General features: G+C 42.2%; 1 protein-coding gene and 1 pseudogene across 3 annotated transcripts in view; one reads left to right on the top strand and one right to left on the bottom strand.

Annotated features, from left to right (window-relative positions):
* Positions 1-26,450, bottom strand: part of LOC148031949 (Glycine cleavage T-protein family) — a 91,041-nt gene that overhangs the window by 44,368 nt on the left and 20,223 nt on the right. The window lies entirely within an intron of this gene.
* LOC148031950 (uncharacterized) lies at positions 1,965-3,056 on the top strand (annotated as a pseudogene).

The following is a 26,450-nucleotide window of genomic DNA, read 5'->3' as shown; positions in this document are numbered from 1 at the left end:
CGACTAAGGCGCGAGTGTTTGAGTCTTTTGTTTAGGATATGTACCTCTCGCCTTTGAGTGACACTCCTCATCAAAATGGCTAGCCTTCTAACAATATTGACAATACTGTTTTTTCTTTGATACATTCTATCACTCCAGTTCAAGGATGAGTAGGAGTTTTCTTGTATCTCACTAGCTTGGTCTTGGATTTGAGAGTGATTTAAGTTTTTGTTTTAATTTATTCTTGATCGTCTTTGGTTTTGATTTTGATTTTTCTTGCATTAACCCTGATTTTGGTTTCCACTACCCTACCTCCCTTGCTAGGAGTTACCCAACTAAGACACGAGTGTTTGAATCTTTTGTTTGGGATATGTCTCTTGCCTTTGAGCGACAGTCCTCGTCAAAATGGCTAGCCTTCTAACAGTATTGGCAATACCATTTTTTCTTTGGTACATTCTATCACTCGAGTTTCAAGGATGACTAGGAGTTTTGATTTTTCTTGCCTTGTCCCTGATTTTGATTTCCACCACCCTACCTCCCTTGCGAAGAGTCACCTGACTAAGGTGCGAGCGTTTGAGAATCTTGTTTCAAATATGTGCCTCTTGCCTTTAAGCAACACTCCTCGTCGAAATGGCTAGCCTTCTAACAATATTGACAATACCATTTTTTCTTTGGTACATTCTATCACTCAGGTTTCAAGGATTACTGAGAGTTTTCTCGTGTCTCACTAGCTTGACCTTGGTTTTGAGAGTAATTTGAGTTTTTGTTTTAATTTTTTCTTGATCGTCTTTGGTTTTGATTTTGATTTTTCTTGCCTTGTCCTTGCTGCTCCCTCTGAAAGGACACAACAAGAGCCCCCCCTATTGAGGAAGCACCATGAAACTGATCAAACAGCCAAGCATAACACAATAGCAAAAACTCAAATCCATAGAATGTAGGCATGGTGCGCTGTGAGATTACCTACTACACAACATGGAAGCATTTTCTAGGTAGCTTATTGAGAAAGAATGTGACCTGGAAATCAGGGGACTTCGGAGCCCCTCTAGTGGAGAATTTGGTAAGAAGTCACCGACACTTGGTTAACTTGACCTTAAGATCATCCTAATCAGTGATTTTGAAATTTTGAAGCTCATGGTCAAGATTTATACGAAAGGTCTTATCCTAAGCCACATAGCGGTCAGTTAAGTGTTCCCACCACTCTGATGCTAGGTCAAAATGCTATAGCTATGAGCGGAATTCAAGTAAAACCTTGCAATAGCTTGACAATAGTGGAGACATTTTTAACCTTCCATGAGTGGACAACCTTTGATAGAACCATAGCAGCATGGAACGAACGGAACGGGAGCTAGGAACGCCGGAACATCATCCCATGACAGAGGGAAACGGAAAATGTGGTTCAACAACAAGAGACGTTCCTAGGAGTCTGCATCACAACGTTCCTTGAGTTGGAATGTTTCAACCAAGCATTCCATGTCGAGAAAGTTGCATTCCAACAAGCCATGAAATGTCACTTGCATTGTCATATTCCCTTGGATGGAACGTTTCCGCCTGCTCTTCCATGTCAAGAACGTGACATTCCCCTTTGACCCTATGGCCCATTTTTTGGTCACGGTTCCAAGACAATGCAATTGTTCCTTTTTCGTCTTGTCTCCGCTCTCTCCCCTACTTCCATTTTGGTCTTGAACTGTCCGACTCCCCCACCTAGTCATTGATCTACGTGGCACACCCGCATGCTACTCGCCAGTGGACAGGGCCGCAAGCTGAGCAGTGAATCACCATGAGTAGACAATCACACTTGCCCCAAACACAGACTCTCTCTCTTTCTCTCTCTCTCACCTTTTCTATGCGAGAGGCAACAGACACTAGACTGACTCGCAGATGTACATCACTAGATGGTTTGGAGAGGATGTGCTCACAGGTGCAATTCCAAGAACCCCGCACCAAGCTATGGCTCTTCAATACACTGATCACATCCACACTACTTTATGGAGTACAGATATGGGGGCCCAGTCTTGACCACCGTAGCAGATCAGGGCGCACTTATGACAGATGGAGGTCGATGGAGAAACCCCTAGTGTCCATGATATCCAGGATGAGAGCTCCTCACCCGATCGGTCGCATACATACATAGCCTATGGGACTTAGCTAGACATAGATATGCATGGTTGGCCCTTGAGTCCTCCAGGCAGCTTGCTAGAGAGGGTGATACTTCATGTTGGTATACACAAATGTCCACCTGGTTTGAGCTGCATGGCTTTAGCATGGACAAGTTACTCCCCTTCCAGTACTCCCTTGATGCACCATCTCTTGATCTAAGCAGGTTAGAGATCCGCAAGATCATCGGGATGGATCTTACCCAATTGGATATCAAGCGGACATGGTTGATGCCAGGGCAAGAGCTAGGGACAAAGATGGCTTTCTACCGCGAGCATTTCCTTCATACTACAGATGATGGATTTATTGTTTGCCCGAGATACATGGACACCCACCTTTTCCATGGGATCAAATGTACTATTAGCCAATTGCGCACCTCCTCACATCAGCTAGAGATTGAGACTGGCAGATATAGATCCATCCCACCAGAGAAGCGCATATGCCAGATATGCCAATTAGAGCTAGAGACGGAGGAGCATTATATTTGTCGCTGCCCAGCGTATTATGAGGTCGGTGGTCGTTTCCACTATCTCTTTAGAGACGGATTTGGACCACTATCTAGAGTCATGGATTTTACCGATCAGCGATACCTTGGCCTCTTTCTTCTTGAGATACGACGGCTTCGTGACATGCGCCTCAGGAGTACAGCTGCTCCAGGACATCGAGGCCCTTCACAAAGGCAGCTCATTGACTTCTTTGCAAAGGAGACTCAGAAGACTTCAATATAGTTACAGCCACAGTCCACACGCGAGCCTCTCTCACTACCATAGTCCACACATAGACAAGGAGTACTGATTGATCAAGCCGTTCAACTTAGCCGATCTAGACGTCCTAGGCCTCGACACAAACACCGACGACACCTTCATAGGCGGATACAGGGGATTATTGCTCGGGCTAGAGCTAAGTCCTCCATACCCACATGAGATTGTACCATTCGGAGCTCATTGCTACTAGATACAGCTCTTATGTTTTACACATAGCCATAGTTAGTTTCCTTTCTTATTTTGCTTTGTGCTACATACATATTTTGCCCAAACAGTTGTACCATCATACACATGATTGTAACTCATGGTCTCATAGGTCATTTTGGCCTTTTGTAGACGTTAATATATCATTTCATCTCTCTCTCTCTCTCTCATATATATATATATATATATATATATAGATGTATGTATGTACATACATATGTATGTATGTATGTACATACATATATATATCTATATATATGTATATACATACATACATATGTATGTATATATATACATATATATGTATATATATATATATATATATATATATATATATTTGCAAACCTGTACAGCTGTGCCATCAACCCATCTGCCCATTTGACCCAAGTTGTGCCTCAAAAAATGGTTGTTGCTGGAACTTCCTCCCATGTGTGAACTAGGCGTCAAGCTCCTAGAGATTAGTCATGGTGAGATAAAGTGGATGTTGAACGCCCAGCTCGTGGTGGAGAAGCACGTCGATGGAAATGCATGCTATATCCTTATGGGCACACAAGTGGGGTTGATAAGATGCACACTCATTTCTTAGGAGAGGAAGGAAAAGAGATACACTTTTGCATACGAATGACATCTAAGAAGAGGCCACAGCTCGAGAAGCGTGCGACAGATCAGGATGCTTTGGCTTGATCAAGGTGACACGTGGCTATTGATCCTGCCACACGCATTCCACAAGCAACATCAATTGTACCCTCTCTGATATCAACTACAACTATACCCTTATCCTCCCATGCCCAAAGTGTATTTGAGGTTGGGGCATCTACTTTTGATGTATCTGACATACAATGACAAAGTACCCTTGAGGCATCATGGGATCCGTAGGAGGAGAAGGAGACCGATGTTGCTGTCGCTTGCTTTTTCTATGCAGATCACATCGCCTTTCATACTGTGAGGTAAAATTTCAAATTTGTAAAATAATAAATGTTTGTTGTTTATTTGTTAAATATGTAATAAAATTTTACTTTTTAATGACAAATCTTGATTTTAATCTTTGAAATTTGTATCCAATACTATATGTGTGAAATCTGAAATCATAATGTGTATTGTGTTTAATAGTCAATGAGGTCAGAGTTCTTCAAGGGAATGTTAAAGAAGGTTACCGAATACAGCCCCACTTATACGCCACCATCATCAGAGCACTTGCATACTACTCTCTTGGAGAGGGAGAGATACAAGATTAAGCAGGATACGAAGATGCTTTGGGCATGCCATGGTGTGACACTCATTGTAAATGGATGGAGTGATAGCCGTAGTATAGATCCATTCATGGGCTAGTAGCATGTTCTTGTGGTGAGATGTACTTTATTTCATCTCATGATGCTTCAGGCACAGATAAGAGTTTTGATGCACTTGCCCATGAATGGATACATAGCATTGAGATGGCTGTGCCACAAAATATTGTGGCATTCATGGTAGATGGTGAGCCAACAAATAGAGCAGCGCCATAGTTGAGAGCTACTATCCCCACATTACAATTTGTTTTTGCATGGTTCACTATTTAAACAATCTTCTCAAGAATATTGGTAAGCTTTCATGGATTGAGCCGACCATTACTAAAGCTGCTAAGATGGTGACCTTTATGCTCAACCATCAATATATTTGCCATGAATTTTCAAAGAAGTCTAAAAAGATTCTCCTTAAGTACTCACTCGTTTGCTTACTTCTTCTTGATGCTGGGTTGTTTGAGGAAGTGCAGTGGTGCATTGAGACAGGTATTCATCAATGATGAATTTAGGAGCTCCCTTTGGCTTCTACTCCTACAGGCATGTCATGCATAGATACAACTAAGGACATGGGATTTTGGGATGAGGTGAAGAGGATTGATGCCATGGTTCAGCCAATTATACACTTATTGTGCCTCGTAGATGTGATGCAACCATGTATTGGTGAGGTCTACAAGGCTACGGACAGGATGATTGAGCACTTAGAGAAGTTGGTGCTAGATGAGGATCAATATGATGAGATCCCCACCTTATGTGTGACACATTGGAATGCATATGTGTCTCCTTTGCATTCAACAGCATACATGTTGGACCCAAAGTTTTAGGGTCGTGGGCAGGAGAGTGACAAGGAGGTTGTTGATGATTTGAGGCGCATCTTGGAGCGCATGGTTCGTGATATTAAGGCGAGGTGCATACTAAAGAATCAACTTGCACTCTACAGGAATTTGCATGGTTCATATGGTTGTGGTGATGCAAAGGTGGGCATGTTCAATAGAGGCAATCCTCTGTGGTGGGAGGATTATGGATATGATGGCCCTGAGCTTCAGCGCCTAGCAATTTGCATTTTGAGCCAAGTTGTTAGCTCCTCTTGTTTGGAGCAATTGCGGAGGTCTTATAACCACATTGCATCCAAGAAAAGGAGCAGCCTTGGTGTGCAAAAGGCCAACAATCTTATCTTCATCAGTGCAAACTTACGTATGCTTTGCAACAGTGTGACTGCAAAGGCCAATCCCTTTACTAAGTGAGAAATGAAGTAGTAGGATAAAAGAGCAAGGTAGGTCCCAAACTCAAGAGAGATTAAGGAGGCAGCACAGAAAGTAGCAGAGAATGTTGATGATATGGCCGATGAGCCTTGAGGTCCTGGAGACATGTATGATGTATGATCATTGATGATAGATGTATCTTTTTGATAGTTTATTGAGTACTCACTGCTTAGTATTTATAAATTATGGCTCTTGACTCTTGAGTCTTTAACTCTTTGATTCTAAAGTTTAATCATTAGAGTTTTAATTTTTGTTAAATTGTGTGCACACTATACTTTAGTCTTTGTAATATATGTTTAATTCTTATTTGAATTTTTCAAATTTGCAACATCGATTGGTCTTAATAATACATTATACCTTGCACGCAGCTACCAGCACCATTCATGGCAAATGCAATAATCAATATGATGTTAAAGTATTCTTTTAGACTCTAGAGTGTTTTTGAATACTTGCGAAGTTGTCTAATGTAGAATCATTTTTTAACTGCCCATTTTCTCCATTCCCAGAATAAAGCCTCCCCGTTCCAATTGCATTCCTGTTCCCCCCATTCTTGGAATGAGCCTCCCCCATTCCAACTGATTTTCAGTTTCCATTACCATTCCCCATTCCATGTGGCTATGGATAGAACAAGTCACGAGTCTTGTTGAGGTTCCTCACTAGAAAAGATCCCACAAGTTCTGTGAGCCAAGAACATGCCTCGTCAAGTTCGACCAAGTGATATAATTAGAGCCAATTAAACGGGTCTTGTCTATAAAAGTGTGCTTGACAAATGAGGATGAAGAACTCTTAGGTATCAAAGTGCAAGGAAAATTATAAGAATAGAACGGAGAATATGGTGGATAGGGAGGGGGTTATAAGGAATGGAGGGATAGGCAAAAAAATTTCAAGAGGAACTCACAAGTACCTGTGAAGCAGGCATATGGACTCTCAAACTTTGCACAATTGTGGCTCAAACATATACCCGGATGACCCACTAGGAATTGCTATGGAGGCAAACTATGGTATCAACTGGTCGACACTTGGGTGGACAAAGGTAGGGGCCCCATGTTGGGTGTAAACCAAAGGTGTGTAAGGTGGAGGTTGAGCCTTCCCCAAAGGTGCATGAGCACCATCCAAAATAGAAGGTGTAGACATCCTAAAGGTTGCCCCTATGTTTGAAGAGCCCCCCGTATGGTGTTTGCAATTGCATGAGGTGTCTCATAGGGAAAGTTAAATGGTGTAAAAGATAATAGTGATGCAGCCGAAGAAGTAGATGGGATGGGTGGATTCTCGAAGTGTGATGTGAATGATGATGATGATGCATTAAATTGATTTTTATTAATAGATGGAAATTGAAATTATGATGAGAATGGGAAACGCATAAAAAAGGAAACACGACCCTCTAGTTTCATCTTGATCTTTACCAAAAAGTTGCAAAGGCGGTGAAGTACAAGAAGAAGAAGGGATAAAAGTAAGAACTCGTCTACCTTGCACTAAAACAGAAGAGATGGGCTAAAAGTAAGAAACATACTCTGAATCTCTTTCTCCAAGAGGGGGGTCCATCCCTAATGGAGGCTTCGACGGCCCTACAACATCATCAGATTTATGCATAACATTTGACAAGAAAGAATCAATTATATCTTCTTCGAGCAACTTTTGTTTAAAGACTTGTCTTCTAAGCTCTTCAGACTTCTTGGCTCTGTGAGCCATGATCAACTACAATTCCTCATCTATTATAAAATAATGACACATATCTCCAACATAATCAGAAGGAGCTACAACCGTATTGGAACCTTAACTACAATTCCTCATCTATTATAAAATAATGACACATATCTCCAACGTAATCAGAAGGAGCTACAACTGTGTTGGAACCTTGTGGAGTTGGCAACAGCTACCACTCCTGCACAGTTCTCGCCATAGATTCCTTTGGGGATTGAGTAGGTGTTAAAAGTGTTTGATGTCATTTTCCATTCTATAGTTCCCACTTCTAAGATGAGATTTTCGATTAAGGGCCTAGGTTCCTTCAATAAGTGCCTAGCTCTAATACCATGTAAAGAAATACTCTACCACAAAAAAACAACACAATAGTATGGCAAATGCACAGACTGATAAAGAAAAATAGTTAAGGTCAAGGTAACTCAAAGACAATGAACATAGTGAAAGATAATGAATGAATACTGAATAGAATACAATGCCCAATGAAGCAAACATACTATGCAATGAAAAATGCTGATCCCCAAACTCCCATGTCTCAAGGACCAGGGCAGAGAGTATGAGCAAGAGTGTGTCATAATCTGATGGATCTTGAAACACAGCAAGGCAGCCTCCAACTATGTCTGGTAGCAAATGCAGCAATAGGATGCTAGATCAATGACACATGGGCTGAAAACTGCAAACACAACAGGGAGATGATGATGTGGTAGTTGGCGATGATTAAGTTAAAAAAAATGCAACGTCTAGAGGTTGCAAACAAGCTAGGTGGCAGCAGTATGCATAAAACGCAGCACTCCATGTGGTCGCCAGCTGCAAGCAGTGGCGGAAACATAATATCTTGGGAAGCATACAGCAGCAAATGCAGATTTCTGGGATAAACAGCAGTCACCTTGATGACCAGCAATGAAGAGATGGCTGGAAATAGTCCAATTCTGTGATGGATGGATGAAAAACAGGCACCTGATGTGGTAGATGACAATGGTGGACAGCTCCAGCTGAGATACCCTTCGCGAATTAGGTGTGGACAACAAAGTTCTAGTACCTACAAGCTGCAAAAACGAGATTAAGGTTGGATGGAGGGCAGCATGCCTATTTATAGAAAGTTCAAGTCCTCCCAATAGGGTTTGTGCTTATGGGACATAGACACTCTCCAAGAACACATTTCTTTTTTTAAAAACATTGAGTTCATTAATTAATCATGTTTTGGGGCTGTTACAATGAAGCTAATGTACTTTTAGCTCAACACCCTCAAGTTCCCAACTTCCTCTATTGACCAAACCGATTCTCTTACAACATCTGAAATATATTCTTGTTCTCTGTGACCGGCAATCATTTCCCAAGTTCCTCTATTGACCGAGCCAATTCTCTTGCAACATCTGAAATATCTTGTTGTTCTCTGTAATAATCAGCAATCATTTAACCATCAAGGAAGCTCAAATTGAATCCTTTTCGATTGCATGTAAATCAGACCTCCAAAATCTCACCCATTCTACTATCCATCAAATTTACATCAAGAACCTTCCTCAATCATTGAGGCATGCATGTACACACCACAACGCAACCAAGGAAACCCTAAACCTTGCCACTTTCTAAATGAGGTCAACAAATCCCCATTTTAATAACACATTAAATTCAAATCCAACACTCAAATCTCCAATTTCTATCACCACATAGAACATGCATCTGATCAAGATATGTGAGAGAATGAACGAGAGAGAGAAATCTTTCATTTTCAGACCTATAGCAATGACCAGCATCAATTTCAAACCTAAAATAGTGAGCAAAACCATTAATCCTCAATTTGCCCCTTCTAGGAGACCACAACAACAGCCAAGGAGCCGCAAAGCTTCTTGGCCTACACAACTAGGATTAGCAACATGTTCCGATGCAAGAGGATATGGACTAGGTGCCCACATGTAGCAAACATTCAACAAAGTACAACATCACAGATGCTTTTCATTGGACCTTCTTGCAACATCGATGGGATAGCTAAAGGCCGAGGAGAGTATCCTATATTATTTGGCTTCTCACACATGGGGGCTTGGTAGTAGGGAGTTGGTTGGTCCAAATGCAGCACAATGGAATCAACAACCAAGCATTGCCCAAAGTAGTGCTTGGAAACTCCAAAACATTGCCTTTGGTCATCCGAGGCAGCCCAACTAGTGTGGAGAGATGTCTGCCATCTTCTTCGTCGAGTTGCGTCAAGCCTAGAATGTATATCCTAGGGGACCTTCTGCTAGCAGCCAATCAACCAAGCCACCACCTACTATATGAGGATGAGATGCATGATGCAATCTTCATCATAGAGGCAAGCTCTTGCATTGTGGTCAGCCTAAATGCATTGTCCACCCGCTAGGCATTGGAGCTCACATCATTGCTCAAAGGTGTGGGAGATTACAAAGAGCCTCACAAGGTGGCACATTTGGAAGACATGCTATTGGATCATTTTTCATGGCGAGAACCTCTTGGTATATGTGACCTTGGCAACACTCTAGACATCCATTAGCAACTCACTCCATGGCCATTGGGACTATTTGCAAGGGGAGTCTCGTCAAAAGCTTTGACAACAATTCTTGCTCACTTGGGGTGGCCATAGCCTATTTTTCATGTCCATGGCTTCTTTTCCCCCATATGTCAAAAGATGACATACCAACGAGACAGTAGGGTTTGCGGGGAGGAACACGGAGTGAACTCAGCAAACATGAAGAAGAGAAGAGAAGAGAGAAGAAACTCTGATGAATGGAAAGATGAAGTGAAAGATGATTCGGGCCACACAGAGAGAAAACGATGAACAAAATCCTGAGCACGAGTGACTATTCTCCTCCCAACCACGCCTAGATCAGTGCTAGCACCTCTCTCCTCGTTTCCTCTGCTAGCCGTCAACTTTTCTTGAGTCCTACTATTCTTGGACTCTCTTACTCTCTAGGCTCCCCTTAACCCCGTTCGGGCGCCCAAGAGCCCGGACGGTCATTCTCGTGCTTGTTCCCCTAGATTTACCTTAATGTCACATTAAATGTCACTTTAATGTCACATTCCATATTTATGACCTTAACGTGACATTAAATGTCACTTTTAATGTCACATTTCCTTCCCCTTAAGAATCGGTTTCGTCCTCGAAAACGATACTTGGAAGGTCTAACTGTAAATCAGGAAACCTTTTCTTTAAAGTACTTACTCGCTCCCATGTTGAGCTTTCTTCTGAACAATCTTTCCACTTAACCAAACATTCTTGATAAATAGTATTCCTCGTTCGTCTATTACGAACATTTAATATTTTTTCTGGTTCATGTGGATTAGATTGGTCATAGAATAACTCCTCAATATCATCATTTAAGATTAGATTATCCAAATCACCCAGCTTCTTCCTTAATTTACTTACATGAAAAACTAGATGTATTTTACTACCAGCATGTAGTTGGAGCTTGTAAGCCAATTCTCCCACCCTTTTAAGTATTATGAAAGGACCACAATACCTTGGTGAAAGCTTTGGACATTGTCCATTTTTCATAGTTTTAGTTTATTCAAGCACCTTAAGATAGACCAATTCTCCTTCTTCAAAGGAGGTGTCTCTTCGGTGAGAATCTGCATATGCTCTAGCTCGATTTTGAGCTTTTTTAATATTTTCTTGAGCAAATTTTAACATACTATTCATATCCTCCAAAAAATCTTTAGCTGCCTGAACCTTTTCCTTATGCAGTCCTACTGCAAAAGGAGCTCTGGGCTGAAACCCATACATTAACATAAATGGACTATATCCAGTGGAAGAGTGCTTGGCACTGTTATATGCAAACTCTGCTATCGGTAAATACTCTTCCCAATTAGTTTGCCTTTTATTTACATATGCCCTAAGCATATCTTCAAGAATTTGGTTAACCCATTCAGTTTGCCCATCTGTTTGCGGGTGATCCGCCATACTCATGCTAAGTTTAGTATCCAATTTCCTAAATACCGCACGCCAAAAATGGCTATCAAATTTTCTATCCCGATCAGAAACTATATTTGCCGGAAGGCCATACAATCGGTACATGTTCTCTACGAACAATCTAGCCAATTCTGGTGTTTTAACATCAGTTGAAGTTGGAATGAACCTAGCCATTTTGGTTAACCTATCCACAATCACCCACACAAAGTCGTGCCCCCTCTGTGTTCTAGGTAAAGCAACAATAAAGTCCATGGAGATACTCTCCTATTTCCCCGAAGGAATTTCTAATGGATGGAGAAGTCCTCCCATTTTTAATCTTTCAGCTTTATTAACCTGGCATTTATTACATTTGACCACATAGTCAAGGACGTCCTTATTCATTCCAGGCCAATAGAACTGCCTTTTAATAAGACTATAAGTCTTATTAACTCCTGGATGTCCCGCACTAGGGGTATCATGACACTCAAAGAGTATCTGGCGCCTTAATTCTATATCTTTCGGGACACATACCCTACCCTTGTAGAGTAAATAACCATTATCAATGGTAAAATTCTTCCACTTGAATCCACTTTGAGCAACCCCTGATGCTCTATTTCCTTGTTGAACATCCTCAGATATTCCTTCCTCAGTAGAAGCACTTTCATTTGGATCCCCATTTTTTATGGCTTCCCATATATTGGAATATGCCGGATCAACCTGGCATTTCCCTTTTAAAGATTCAAGCAAGTGGGAAGTAAACAGAGTAAAACTCAATTCATTAATGATGGGCATTCTGCTGAGTGCATCAGCTACAATATTATATTTTCATTTTCTATATCTTATCTCATAGTCGAACTCTTGGAGGAGTTCGGCCCATCTGGCTTTACGCCCGTGTAAATCCGGTTGATCATTAAGCCACTAAATGCTTTCATGATCCGATAAAATTAAAAGTTTGGCACCATACAAATAGTGCCTCCATTTCTTCATTGCATGTACTATTGCATACAGCTCCCTCTCATAAACAGAGTAGTTCTGTTTTGCACGATCTAATTTCTTGCTTTCAAAAGCAACTGGTCGACCTTCTTGTAATAAGACCGCGCCTATCGCCTTATCACTGGCATCAGCTTCAACCACAAATGGTTTATTGGGATCCACTATTAATAATACTGGAGCTGTAGCAATAGCTACCTTAAGTTTTTGAAAACTTTCATTTTGATCTGTTCCCCAATTAAAACTTTTCCCTTTCCCTTTAAGTTGGTCTGTCATTGAAACAGCTATTTTGGCATAATCTCGAATGAATCTACGATAAAATCCAGATAAACCTAGGAAGATCTGCAGCTCTTCCAAGTTCCTTGGAGGTGGCCATTCAATAATTGCCCTTACTTTTTCTGGATCCATGTTGATTCCCTCTTTCGAGATAATATGCCCCAGATATTTGACCTCTTGTGCAAAGAATTCACATTTAGTTTTCTTCGCATAAAGGGAATGTGTTCTTAACAGTTGGAATACTAATTGTAAGTGTTCCAAATGTTCTTCTCTTGATTTACTAAAGATCAAGATATCATCCAAGAAGACTACTACAAAATGTCCTAGATAGGGCCGTAAAACACTATTCATCAGCTTCATAAAGGTAGCTGGTGCATTAGTGAGGCCAAAAGGCATCACCAAAAAATCATAATGCCCATATCTAGTACGAAATGCTGTCTTAGAAACATCTTGTGCCTTAATTCTTACTTGGTGATAACCTGATCTTAAATCTATCTTTGTGAAGAATTTTGCCCCTTGTAATTTATCAAAAAGATCTTCCATTCTGGGCATAGGAAATTTACTCTTCACCGTTATTTTATTAAGTGCTATATAGTCATCACAAAGTCGCATAGAACCATCTTTTTTCTTTACCAATAAAATTGGTGAAGCCCAAGGTGAATTACTGGGTTGAATAAACCCTTTATCCAGGTAATCCTTAATTTGTCTTTCAACTTCTTGATGATGTGTTTCACTTAACCTATACGGTGGTTTTGAAATTGGGTGTGTATCCTTATTTATATCAATTGGGTGATTTATATCACCCCTATCTGGTGGAAGGCCACTTGGTAAATCAGAAGGAAACACGTATTTAAAATCATCTAACAAACTATTCAATTCATTATTAACATTCAACTCACAAACATAAGAAAAATGTTGCTTTATATTACAGAAAGTAAAAGTATTCTGTACAGGAAGAGACCATAGCATATATACCTCACAAACTTCCTTCTTTATCAGCTTCTGAACTTCAGTAGAACACAGCAAAGGATTATCAGATACTTCATGTTCACCTTGAATGACAAAAGTCTTACCATCCCTTTCAAATTCCAGTGTATTATGGTGATAGCTACGTTTTAAGGATGGTTCCAATCCCCATAGCCACTCCCTCCCTAGAGCAATATTAGCTCTTTCCATGTTCATTATTTGGAAGTCAAGCTTATCTTTATATCCTTGAATCTCAATTTTCAAATTGGATACCATTGTATCCCATATTTTATTGTCTTGGCCTTGCATCATACGAACAACATATTGATGCTCACTGTTTTGTTGGGGAAGTTTCAATTTTTTGACAAGTACATAATTTATAAAATTATGTGTGCCAGAGTCATCAATCATGACTCTAACCCGTTTTCCAGCTATCAATCCATGTACTCTAAGTAAATCATGTGGTCCAAAAGTAGGCTGCCACATAGAAGTTGACATACAACACTTATGTTGTACATCCATGTGCAAGACCTCTAAAGATTTATACTTTTCATGGCCCTTTAATTCTAAGGTCTGCACTACATGGATTTGTTTTTCTTTTCCCTTGCCCTTGTCCTTATCCTTTCCTTTGTCTTCCCCCTTTTTCTTTTGAGGGCAATTCCAAGCAGCATGGTTAGGGGATAGACAATTAAAACACAACTTTTCTTTTTTGGCCTTATCAAAGTCACCAGGACTTAACTTTGGCCTCATATATGGTTTCTTTTCAAAAGGTTGTTTTTTACCCTTTAAAAATTGCATTTTTCTTTTAAATTTGCCCACAAATTTTGAGGTTTCCAATTCCTTAGACTTGGGCTCCGTATCAGTGAGACTAGTGAGTGTACCTGGACGCATACTATCTTCATAAATTAATGCAAATTTAATTGCCTCTTCCAGCGTCTTAGGTAAACTCCGTTTTACTTCCTTTTTACAGGCTTTATCCAGTCCCCTAATGAATCCTCTTGTTTTTTGGAATTCATCTATTCCTTCCAGTTTGAGGATTATCTCACGATATTCCTCCAGATATGTCAGCAGGGGTCTTCCCTTTTGTCTGACATAATCCCAATCTTCCCAATTTCTTTCCATTTCATTTTCAGGAAGAAATTCTTTCAAAAAGACGGATTCAAATTGAGCCCAAGTTTCAGGTATTTTATTCGCCTCCTTTAAAGTTCGCCACCACTTATATACTTTGGGCCCCAAAGTTAAACTAGCCTCCAGTGCTTGGAGATGTGGTGGGGTATTTTTTAATTTATGTAAATCTTCCCATTTTTGGAGGAAATTAAAGATTGTGTCTTTATTCCTATCTGTGACATTAATGTGACATTAAAAGTGACATTTAATCTCACGTTAAGGTCATAAATATGGAATGTGACATTAAAGTGACATTTAATGTGACATTAAGGTAAATCTAGGGGAACAAGCACGAGAATGACCGTCCAGGCTCTTGGGCGCCCGAACGGGGTTAAGGGGAGCCTAGAGAGTAAGAGAGTCCAAGAATAGTAGGACTCAAGAAAAGTTTACGGCTGGCAGAGGAAACGAGGAGAGAGGTGCCAGCACTGATCTAGGCGTGGTTGGGAGGAGAATAGTCACTCGTGCTCAGGATTTTGTTCATCGTTTTCTCTCTGTGTGGCCCGAATCATCTTTCATTGGTACATTAATATGGAATGTGACATTAAAGTGACATTTAATGTAACATTAAGGTAAATCTAGGGGAACAAGCACGAGAATGACCATCCGGGCTCTTGGGCGCCCGAACGGGGTTAAGGGGAGCCTAGAGAGTAGGAGAGTCCAAGAATAGTAGGACTCAAGAAAAGTTGACGGCTGGCAAAGGAAACGAGGAGAGAGGTGCCAGCACTTATCTAGGCATGGTTGGGAGAAGAATAGTCACTCGTGCTCAGGATTTTGTTCATCGTTTTCTCTCTGTGTGGCCCGAATCATCTTTCATTGTACCTCCTACTCTCTAGGCTCCCCTTAACCCCGTTCAGGCGCCCAAGAGCCCGGACGGTCATTCTCGTGCTTGTTCCCCTAGATTTACCTTAATGTCACATTAAATGTCACTTTAATGTCACATTCCATATTTATGACCTTAACGTGACATTAAATGTCACTTCTAATGTCACATGAAGTTCTGAATCATGGAGTGAATGTGATACAAAGGACCAAGGGTGCCGTAGCACAAGGAAGATGATAAAGATAGCCACGAACCACGAACTGCAATGTCCTCCTGAAGGGGTGTAAGGGTAGTGGAGAGGTTAGAGAGAAGAGGTGACGGACTAAATGAATCAGCTGTAAGGAATGAATGAGAGAGTGGTCTATAAATAGGCATAATCAGTCTAGGATGGTGCCCCTTTTTGGGGCTGCAAACCCGAAACGCAAACCCTAAACACAAAACGCAGAAATGCAAAAACGCAAACTGTGGGTGAAGGGTGAAGGGTTTCTCAACACCCGCTCTCAGGCCCAAAAAGGGGAACAAGAGAATAGTAAGGTGGAGATGCAATGCTACATATTGAAGAATGCTCATGCAGCAGGTGCCACTTGGATAGTGTCCCTCGTGGGGAAATTGTTCACTTGCCCAAGTGCCCTAGTACAAAGATGATGAAAACTTGACAGGCTGCCCTGAGGATTCTTCAATATTTGAGGGGGACTTCTACCTTAGGGATTTCGTATCCCGTAGGTACAGATGCTTCAGATCTTGCTCTTGCAAGTTGGAGCGACTCGGATTAGGCTAGCAATGCAGACCACCGGTGGTCTACTACAAGCTACTGTTTTATCTTGGGTACAGATGTTATCTCTTGGAGTAGCAAGAAGCAGTCCACGGTAGCCCTTTCTTCTACTGAGGCGGAGTATCGGGCCGCATCTTCCACCACATGTGAGGTTGTGTGACTTCGGAGATTGTTGGAGGAGCCTGGCTGCCCCTAGACTCGTCCTACTCTTCTACGGTGCAACAATGAGTTGCATTGCCTTGGTACAGAATCCTGTATTCCATGCCCGAACGAAGCACATTGAGATCCAATATCACTTCATTTGGGAGAAGCTTCTGGATGGGACCATTGATGTGGAGTACTGCAAGACAGAGGATAATCTTGCAGATTTGTTCACGAAGGTGCTTCCCCAGGCTCTTCTTTTGAGACATGCGAGATCCCTCAATCTTTTGACCTATCCAAGATCTGAGAGGGGGTGTTAGAGAGTCATTTCTTGGACAGCAACGTGCCACATCGGCAGTATGAACAGCGCAGAGAAGCCACGTCAGCAGGCAGTACAGTCGGACAGGTGCCACATCAGCACACTCGGACAAGGACAGGAGCAGTCAGACTGTTTTATGCAGTTGACCTGTTTTTTATCATTTTCGTGGCATTTTTCCACTGCTGTTTATAGCAGACTGGTCCAGCACTTGATCATCTTGGATCTTGAGATCTGACAAAGACAGCCTGCTGTGACTAACGGCACGCGGGCTTATGGAGATTGAGGTCCTGAAGGCAGAGACATGCAAATATTTTCTCTGCACTCGTGTATATTTGTGCACTCCTATACAGCATGCTACACTACAAATTTTCTATGTTTCACTATCTCCTCTCTCTCTCTTCTCTCTGTGTTCACTCTCTCTCAGTCTTTGTCCTACGCTTCCGCATCGCTATAGTCTGACATTGATTTCTCTTGGGCATCCCATCAATATAGGGCGTTTTGGCCATTGGCCACCCTTAAATAACAAGATGAACATTTAATCATATCTTGAAATACTTAAATAATAAAAATCGCCTTTCAAAGTACATGAGTATCGAATTGATTTGGAATCATTGAGCTAATATCCCTTGGTAATAATTGATATTCAAAAGGTTTGTTATAAGTTTTCTACTTTTACTGCTAGTTTTCTCTATTTCTAGCATGGCACAACCATAGCGAAGGGCACATTTTGGAGCCACACACACACATTGTCAACGATTATGGAGGTAGCAGTGGCTCAAAGCAATGGGAATACAACTATTGCTATATCATACGCATGGGGAGCATTACACGAGTGAAGGATCATCTTGCTGGTGTTAGTGGTAAGAATATTGATAATTGCCCTAATGTGCATGGTAGTGCCCCAAAGAGAGGCAGGGTGTGCATAGATGTTGGTGCTTCTAGTAGTGCCAACACATCTATGGATATGGATGTACAGGCGACTCAAGAAAATGGAGGTACATCTATGGAGGGTCTAATTGCTTCAAAGACCCCTTTGCCACATCCTAGGGGTGGGCATGGTGATAGTAGCTTGTTACCAAGTCCATATACCAATGGGGCAACAAGGGGATCATTAAAAAGGGCAAATATTAAGAATCCTTTCAAAATCAAGCAAAGATAGAGGTTACTCATGACATCACGAGATTATTTATACAATGCACTATCCCTTTTCATGTTGCACACACAAAAAAGTGAACAAGGACCATCAAATCCATCGATCAAATTAGATAGTGAGTGGGAAGGCCCCACTTGTGAGGCTTTGAACACAAGTGAGCTTGTTAAAGAGAAACAAGTCATAGAGCTAGAGGTGCAACATTTAAAGACAACTTGGCAAAAATACAGCTACACTATCATATCTGATGGATGGATGGATAGATGTATCAAGAAATGTGTATAACATCTTACTGCCCTTTAGCAAAGTGACCATGTTCTTGTGAGCCATAAATGCATCGACAGCAAGGATAGTGATTTCAACTAATTATAATTACAGACACATCAAGGCTGCTATTTTGGAGATTAGTGTACAATTGTAATGCAAGGTAACACTGACAATGACAATAATTGTGTGGCATGGGTACTTTGTTAGAGAGAGAGTTCTCTAAGATTATATGGACTCCATGCGCATCACATTACTTGAATCTACTCGTGGAGGATCTCGAAAAGATTGAATGGATAAGTGACCTCTCAAAAGAGGCAAAAGCATGGTAAAATTCATCAAAGCCCTAGATAGTAGAGTGCATGCTATATTTGGGGCAAACAGTGATTTAGCTCTTTTGAAGCCATCAACCACCAGTTTTTCTTACATATCCATTGTGATGGAGAGGCTTATTAGAGTCCACCAAGGCCTCATGAGGACGGTTGTCTCTAGGGAGTTGACTACACGGAATGAGAGGGGTCAACCAAAGGCATTGACATTTATTAGAAATGTCATGGATGAGACTTATTGAAATGACGCAACTGCATTGGTGAAATCTTTGACTCCGATTTACACAATGTTGAGGATCACTAATATGGAGAGTGGCACTCTAGGCCTCTTATACAAATATATGGATAAGATTAAAGAGACGCTAGATAGAAACTTCTTCATGAAATCTTTGACTCCGATTTACACAATGTTGAGGATTACTAATATGGAGAGTGGCACTCTAGGCCTCTTATACAAATATATGGATAAGATTAAAGAGACGCTAGATAGAAACTTCTTCTTCTCTCAAGACAAGTAAGTGTTTCAATGATCATTCATTCTAGTTTCTCTTTTTTTATCATATCTATGATCTGTCATAATTTATATCAATCAATATGTGGGTTAACTTTCAAAAATGTTATAGGGTGCAAGACATTCGTGAGATGTGGAACAAGAGATGGGCTTGGTTTCACAAACCGATCCATGCTATTGCACATTGCTTGCATCCCCTTTGCCATAGGGCAAATTAGCATGTAAATGAGGAGGTTGAAAAGGGGCAACAAGATTACTTTAATAAGTGGGCCGATGGAGATATTTCCATCATTGTGTGTGTTAAGGATGATCTCCTTAAGTTTCATAATCATGCTCTCTCATTTGCATGCCCCACTGTAGAATTACGTGAGACAAATTCAACCTATACCTTGGTGAGAGAAGCATAGAAATTATACTCCAACTATGGTAAATAAACAATGAATATTAATAAGTATGAAGCAACTCGTCATCGTCACCTATTGTTGAGGCTGTGTTTTCAACTCACTCTACTGCATTTTAGTTGCACAAGTCTGTATTGACATTCTATTGCCCAGAGGACTATGTTTCTCTCCCTCTATTGCTGCCTATGCATCATCGTCCATAATAGACTGCAATTGTTGCATTTTGGGATCCATCTAGAGTACAATACACTCACATGTTTGTTCTCAATCTTTTCAACACCACTTGGAGCTTACCTACATCCTAATCCTTGCGATATCACTTAGAGCTCACCTCTACATCGCCTTGGATACGACACACTCACATAGTTGTTCTCAATATCTCTAATACCACTCAAAGCTCACCTCTATTCAAATCCTTGAGACATGGAGGTTTGAGGTGCCTCGACATCATTCATCATTTCTATACATATTCATCTTAATGAAGCATTCATTAGATAGTGTACATTCTGTACTGCTATCATGACATCATCTACACCCAGTGGGCCCCTACAGCATTTCAAGATCCATCTTGAGTACAACAACTTCAGAGTTGTATTTGGCATCTTCATCACCGCTCCCAAATCACCTCACCCTTGATCCTAGAGATAAAGGTTTGAGGCCCTTGTTGTATCATATGCATTCATGCTTCATCTAAGGCTTCTACAAATTGTATTCAATTATTGGCACATATTTTGTGTTTCTCTTTGTGTACCCTAGCATATCTTTACAACCTCCACGGTGGCAAAATGAGGCAGATTGGGGCCCAAATGTGTTGGCCCATAAAGAGAACATATCCACATCGACCGATGAGCACACGAACCACCACTCCCTATTTCTTATTCTCCATAATTCCTACAGAGCATGCTTCCATAAAACATTAAAAACCGTTCTCATCACCATACCCAATCGTGTAGTGCTGCCATGATCTTGGAGCGACAACTCCCAAACATAGTTGCTTGAAGTTTCAGAAACAGAGAAATAGAAATGCATTTCAGAGTCGTGGAAAAAAGTTTTGGTCCGAGGCCGAAATGGTAAAACGGGGAAACAGATTGCATGTTTATTGCTAGGAATATTTTGGGTAATACTATTTGCAACTTGAACCTCTATTCCAAAATACTTAAATTTGTCAACAATATAGAGTATATACATGTAACATTAGAAGGGATTTTACGAGTATACATGATTCTACCAAAGACAATAAATTAAAAATCCACGAGTTTCAAAAACTATCAAGATCAAATTTTAGAACTCAACATAAAAGACTACAGTATTCCCTGAATGATGATGTCAATAGTGAACAATCATTAACTCATATTATCACTCATGTCATATATACTCAAAAAAGAGAGTACCCAATAAACAATGACACAGAATAAAATGATCTTGATTTTCTGATGTATCTAGACATGATACATATACTATCATCTACAATCTAAAGAGAGTCACTCTACATCATCCAAAGGCATCTCCTTTGTCTCATCACCCTCATGGCTACTATCAATAACACTAGTACTACTAGTAGAGGAAGAGGAGGCATCATCATCATCATCATCCTCGTCAAACTGAGAAGCAACTCAAGTTGTAGAGCTACTAGGTGAGGCTGATAGAGAAGTAGAAGTTGCATGTTAAAGTCAAGCTCGTGTCTAATGTGCAAATGCAAACATTGTCAGAGTGCAGCGGATGTGGAATCGTATGACTAGACTGAAAGAAAATGAACACGAAAGAAGAGAAAGAGAGAGAAGAGACGGTGGAACGCCAAAATCTGCAGTAGATGAATGTTGAATGAAGAAGGCAAACTGTCGAAGTATCTCCTTGAGCCGATCTCTCTCTCCACCTGGAATGACAAGCAAAGAATGACCAAGGCAGGCTGCCTATAAATAGGAGTGAATAAATACAATAAAGTAATCAGGTCGGCCAGTAAAAAACTGACTGACTACTGCAAGTACAATCACTAAATAAAATAATGCTAAAATGCCATGCAATAAAAGTGAGCTGCCACATGGCATCCTATGTGGCTTGGGTAGCCTAGCTGATTGCTCGGAAATGCTGGTAATGACCTATAGACTGCATAGAACTGTCCAACCTAATAAATAGGAGATGCGTAACTATGTCCGAGAGTGCTAACTATACAACATTAACCTGCCAATGCATGTCTATGGGGTGAAATAAATTTCTAACACCCCCTCTCAGATCCTGGACAAGGTACAATGCTTAGGAACCTGGAGAGCTATCAAAGAACGGTCTTATCTTAGGAAGACCCTTCATAGCCAAATGTGTCAAGTTATGCTCCATCTTGCAATAGACCACAACAATGGTTTGAGGTCTCATCCAAGATCTTCTCCCGAATGAAATTGTACTATATCCCAATGCGCTTTGACCTAGCATGGAATACAGGATTCCATACCAAAGCAATGTAGCTCTCATTATCGCAATGCAATGTAGTAGGATCTGTCTAAGGACAGCCAAGCTCTCCTAACAATTGCTAAAGCCACACTGTCTCAAATGTGGTAGAAGACACCACTAGGTATTCCACCTCTGTAGATGATAGGGCAACAATGGATTGCTTCTTGCTACTCCAAGAGATAGCACCTATACCCAACATGAAAAGAATATCCTATGGTTGACCTCCTATGGTCAACGTCTCCAAACCAATATGAATCCATCCAACCCTGTAGAATGCCAATGAACAAGCTTGGGTTCACTCATGAACCCTACAAGCAAACCTACAAGAAAATACAAATCAATCCGAGTGTTAAGAAGCCATATCAACGGCCCAATTAGCTACCTGTAGTGGGTACATCTGCGTCTCGATGAATCTACATGGGCTATAGCCTTCCAATTGAGATTCATGGGAGTAGAAAGAGCCTTACACCCCTCCATCTAAAACATAGTCAAAAGCTCCAGCACATGCTATTGTTGGGAGATGAAGGTGTTGTGGAAATCCACCCCTAGCCACTATGCAAATCCCTTTGCAATGAGCTAAGCCTTGTGCTTATCCAAAGTGCCATCACTATAGCACTTGGTCTTAAAGACCCATTTGACTCCAATCCCCTTCCTAACATCCGAAGTGCCATTCGGCTAACATGAAGACAAAGAAAATTAACCATTCTTATTGAAAACAATTGCTTTATAAGAATTATTATGATGATGAAGATCATTCATGTCTGTTTACCGTATTTACCGCAGCACAGAGGAGCGGGAAAATGGAAAAAAGTAAAAAAAAGGAAATAGCGAAAAAGGCACAGGATAAAAGAAGGAAAAGGCGCCCTGGAAATTTAAATGCTCGGGCACGACCCCCGAAAAGTCTCAGTGTCGCCCCGAGACAGCAAGAGAGTAAAAAGCGCACCATTAAATGTGGAAGCGCTTCCGAATCCTTGTAAAAGAGCGCCAAGCTCGCTCCTATGTAAAGTGTACGCATTAGTTGGGAATTGGATAAATTAGAATGGTGGGAAATGGGAAAAAGGGCCTAGGCTACGGCCGACCATGTAAAAAAGGAAAAGGGGGATGACCGCCCAAAAAGGATTTAGGGCTTTGTATATAAAGTTGAAAAGTGAATGAGAAGCTCATTCTTTTGGTGTGTGGCAAAAAGAGTCTTCTTCTTCCTCTCTTCTTCTCTCCTTCTTGCTTGTGTGTGCTCTTGAGAGAGGGAGTGTGAGAGTGTGAGGGAGTGAGTGTGTGGGAGTGAGGGATCAAGAGGGTGAAGCTCTTCACCATCTCCCCTTCTCTTCTTCTCTTCTCTTCTTCTCTCCTCTTGCGCACACGGCTATGGAGGATGGAGCTTGGAGATGGAGGAGGATTGAGGATGCTTGAGCTAGCATCAAGAATCGTGGAGCTACCGAAGTGCAAGAGAGAGGAGGGTACTCGATCAAGCATCAAGGTAAGCTTACTACACTCGTAGGATTGACGGCGCGTCGGCTAGGTGAGATATAGCTATTAGAGCTCGCTTGAAACGCTTGAAACAATAAGCGGTCCGTGAGTCTTGGCAGTTGAGTGAAAGCTCCCACATTTTGGTTCCGTTGCCGGGACCAACGGATTCAAGCTTGAGCACTTGCGCGCCTCATATCGAGCATCGAAGTAGGGGATTCATCCCCGAAATGGAGCTTGTGGGATATTTTGGTTGTTTGATGATTGGAAAACATGGAGAAATTATTTCAGTTTTTTGCTTTCGATTTTTGTTGCATTTAGAGTAGGCTAGCATTAGGAAATCACACCCGAGAGGCACAGGGTTTACTGCTGTAAAACAGGGAGAAAATCGGGAAAAACAAGTGGAAAATGGAGGAAATGCTCATTTGAATGTGTAGGAATCGCAAGGAGAGTGATCGGTGACATCCGCGTAATGTCTAGCAGGGGTATAAGTTCTTGGAGGGCAAGGAAATCCTCATTTGCAACTAGTTGAGAGTGAGAGAGGGAGAAAGAGAGAGAGAGAGAGAGAGAGAGAGCTTGGGTGACCCATTTTGATCAATCAGTGCGAGGAGTTACGTTGCTATCGGCGATGCCCAGGTATATAGATCTCTTCCCCATCACTCCAGCATCATTCCTGTTGAATCTTGTAGCTTGTAATAATCGATACCGTAAGATTTTTGACAATTTTATGCTCGAAAGTGCGTTCGGGTTGGCAGAATCGGACACCCAATCCAGTGTCCGATTCTCAGAATCGGATGCTCGGACAACCTTCCGATCGGACCACTCGGACCAACCCATCCGAACGGACGCCTCGTCCGATCGAGGCAATCGGACCCACCCCGGTCCGATTCGTCGGACCCACCCCGGTCCGATTCGTCGGACCCACGGATTAGGACACGTCAGCAATCGGACCACCCACCTGGTCCAATCGGACCACCCACCTGGTCCAATCGGACCACTTTCCGATTTCCAAAAATTGGACACTTGATCCCTGTCCCATTCTGAGAATCGGACAGCTCAAACTCAGACCCACCTGGTCCGATTCCGAGAATCGGACCACTGGTAAATCGGACATCCGTTTCTCAGAATCGGACACACCCTTAGGCACAAAAAAAGAAAACATCAAAAATTAACCCCCACGACCGACTAGAAGCGCAACCCGCTCCAGGACAACATAGCGAACGCCTTGTAGGCAGTTCCGAACGTAGGAGTCACGACCAAGGGACAGGGGGATAGTGCTGGAGCACTCCCCAGCGACCTGACACGTTGAGAACGGAAATCCAATCGTAGGACCTGTGATCGACCCCCGAGTGAACAGCAAGAAGCAGCGCAGACCCTAGAACCCGCTAGAACGGCCAGGACTTGAGCAACGAAGCTTATCAGGCCCGAGACGAGACAAGAGGGCGTAAGCATATCGAGATTGATTGCCGCACTCACATTGAATTCCGCACTTGAAGTATACATAAGAGAGTTGAAAGCCTGATTGACCACAAGTGCACGAGAAACGACACACACTGAGTGATCATAAATTGAGGATTGTATTCAATAAGTCAAGGAACTCACTCAAATAAAACCACTCAAGAAACCCACCAGCAAGAGAGAACCAAGACATAGACAAACCATCAAAGCGCAGAATAGGACCAAGCAAGGAGTGCCAACGACGAGGATCTGTCAAGTCTATTCAACCTGATCGACAGCGTAGTGGAGCGCGAGAACTCGACCATGACGGAAGAGGGCTCAGACCATCGGTCTAATGAGGAGCTCGATTTGAACGTATTCCTAGACGCTATTCAGCAGTTGGTGAGCAGTTACGACGCGCACGCCCAGTACGAGTACCGCGGCAGGACAGCAGACGCAATCATCGCAGATCTAGAAGAGAAGAGAAGGCTAGCCCGCAAAGCATTGCAGGGCATAGCCGAGTAGAATAGGGATCAGTAGGCTAGGAGCCAAAGGCAAAGCATGGAGCTGCATAAGGTTTAGCGAGTGCTGAACTTGGCTGGCCGAAACCGAACGGACCATGAGAGAGATAGCACTAGAGGGAGACTTGACGTTGAGCGAGCTTCTCATGAAACGGCTGCTCAATAGTACAGCAGTAGAGCAGAGTGCCACCGCACTAGCGACGTCGCTACTCGCAGGATTAGGGGCGAACCAAGACTCAAAGAGCCAGGCCAAAATACCAATTGTTGCCAAGCAACTCGATAAGTACCAACCTCATGATGACCCATACAGCTTTGTTGAGCAGTTTGAGCAAGTCTGCGAAGCCAACGGTCTCAACGACCAAACTCTAACGCTCGCAAGCATTCGGGCTTTGCCTAGGCGACAAGGATAGGACGTGGTATACGAGCCTAGATGCTGTAGAGCGAGCCAATTTCAATGACCTCAAGGATCTCTTCGTCAAGAGATTCGCCAAGCCCGGATAGTCCGATAACCTGCTAGTACGCTTTTGAACATCAAGCAGAAAGAGAAGGAGGACATCTGCAACTACGTGACCCATGTGAGGAGCCTCTTCAGGAGAATCCCTCTAGGCGAGCGACCGACTGAAAGAGCAGTTTCGACTGTATTCATCAGCGGAATTCAAGACGAGGAGCTATATAAGGCTTTGGCGGGCAATTCAAGCTTACAGCGGGACGCGGTAGCTAGAGTGTTTGAGGAAGCCATCAGAGTCGATGATCAACTGAAAGAGCGGAGCTCCAGGAGCTCAAATCTAGAGGAGACCAACTCGCGAAGCTCAGAGAGAACGTCAACCTCTAGTGAGCGGTCAATCCCATCATCCCAAGATAAGGGGAAGGCCACCGAGACAGACCAAGGCTTGGCTGAGGTCAAGATGGAATTAGCCAAGTTGCAAGACATGTTGAGACGACCAACGCGCCCGCACGTCCAATGCGTGTATTGTGGCGGAAACCACTTGCCAGTCTTACCTAGCAAACAGGCCGCAGCCATTCTTCGGAAGGGGAGCCCCATTGGCTCTTCCCGCGCCTAACGATATGAAACCAGCCGTCCCTAGAATGGACATAAACCCTACAGGCATTCCTAGACCGCCTAGTCCTTACGTGACCCATCCACCGAGTGACGCTCCAGTCCACTACGTAGAGGAGCCGAATGAGGAAGAGACCTATATATGCCCTTACGTCTCGCACGACGACGAGGGCAACGCGGTCCTCATGGA

This window comes from Lygodium microphyllum, chromosome 8 (genome assembly GCF_053477565.2).
Source record: "Lygodium microphyllum isolate KBCC chromosome 8, Lygodium_microphyllum_v1.1.10, whole genome shotgun sequence".
NCBI classification, from domain to species: Eukaryota; Viridiplantae; Streptophyta; class Polypodiopsida; order Schizaeales; family Lygodiaceae; genus Lygodium; species Lygodium microphyllum.
The sequence above is the reverse complement of the archived record's forward strand: the minus strand, read 5'-3'. Positions and strand labels throughout refer to the sequence as shown.